Source organism: Mustela putorius, unplaced genomic scaffold (assembly GCF_011764305.1).
Source record: "Mustela putorius furo isolate JIRA1106 unplaced genomic scaffold, ASM1176430v1.1 tig00004156_pilon_pilon_pilon, whole genome shotgun sequence".
Classification (NCBI taxonomy): Eukaryota; Metazoa; Chordata; class Mammalia; order Carnivora; family Mustelidae; genus Mustela; species Mustela putorius.
Window position 1 is genome coordinate 41,761 of NW_025422274.1, and position 1,440 is coordinate 43,200.

Sequence of the window (1,440 nt, forward strand, 5' to 3'; positions counted from 1 at the left end):
TCATGAAGGGGCCGTCAGGAACACAAAATCGAAGCTGAGCCAACGTCTGATCCTCGCTTTGACTTCAGATGCATGAGATATTGCTTCAGATCTTCAGGAGGTACATGCCGTGCCCTCGCCCTGAATCCCAATTCTAGCTTGTGTTCTCAGACTTCCGTCCTCACACTCCTGGCCCCAAAGCCCACAAGTTTGGCAATTCCGGACCATCATTGCAGCACTCTGCCTGCCCTCTAGAAACAAATTATTGCCCAATGAGCTGCCCGGGCACATTAAATGAGAATAAACCTACACGGCACTCAAATGTACCCAAAATATATTCTAACCTGGGCAGTAATGCACTGTCTGACACACCCTGAGCCGGGACCTCCTGAGCAACACGTAGACAGCTGACCGCACCCTGAGCCCATAAGACCCCCCGTGGCCTTAGGTCATCATCTCTTCCCTACCTCAGTTTCAGGCTTCATAACCTAGACCTTATCTCCAATCACTGCCCAGGGGTGAGTGTGATGCAGATATCAGAACTCTTCCTTAACCTTGGCAAGAAACCTTATGGTTGGCATGTTGTCCAACGTTCAGTGTAGGGGAAACCAGCATTCACCCTGAGGCCCCGCGAATTTTGAGTGCAACAAGGGCATAAACACGCATTGTGACCCTCAGCGTGAATCCTGTCCTCTAGTACGTCCTCTCAGTGGCTAGACCATTAGATGCCATAATGGCTTGACCTATCCCTAGGCCCCAAATTTAAACCAGATTTCTGGTTGTCCAATCGCCACTCCCCAGGGCTCTACTCTGGAATCCCTCATTTGGTGGGGTTGGAAAAAAAAAATCAACAACAACAGAACGTCGGACTTCTTCCATCCCACAGAATGACCCCAAACTCTTTGGACGGGGCCAAACCCCCAGAGAGTAAGACTCGTCCATTTCCCATGAAGTCACCCGGAAATTTCACGACAATGAGTGACACGATATCCAGAGACAAAAACTTGAGCAAGAGCCTCACACTCGCCCTTTCTTTATATCCCGAAGAGTTCTCCTCATGGTGTGTAGTTCAGTCCTGCCATACCTATGACCCGAAACATAAGCCGAGTTTATGTTTTCAGACAACTGTCCAAACAGCCCAGGCCTACAGGTCTCAATTGTCCCGCAGAAGGAATCATTGGAGGGGGCATCCCACCACTCCCAACGTGGGAAAACCTCCACGGCCTCGAGATTCGGCTCCCTTTATGAAGGGGCCGTCATGAACAGAATATCCAAGCTGAGCCAACGTCTGATCCTCGCTCTGACATCAGATGCATGAGATATGGCTTTAGATCTTCAGGGGGTACATGCCATGCCCTCGCCCTGAAACCCAAGACTATCTGTCCCTAGGACCCAATTTTAACCAGATTTCTGGTTGTCCAATCGCCCCTCTCCAGGGACCTACTCTGGAATCCCTCATTT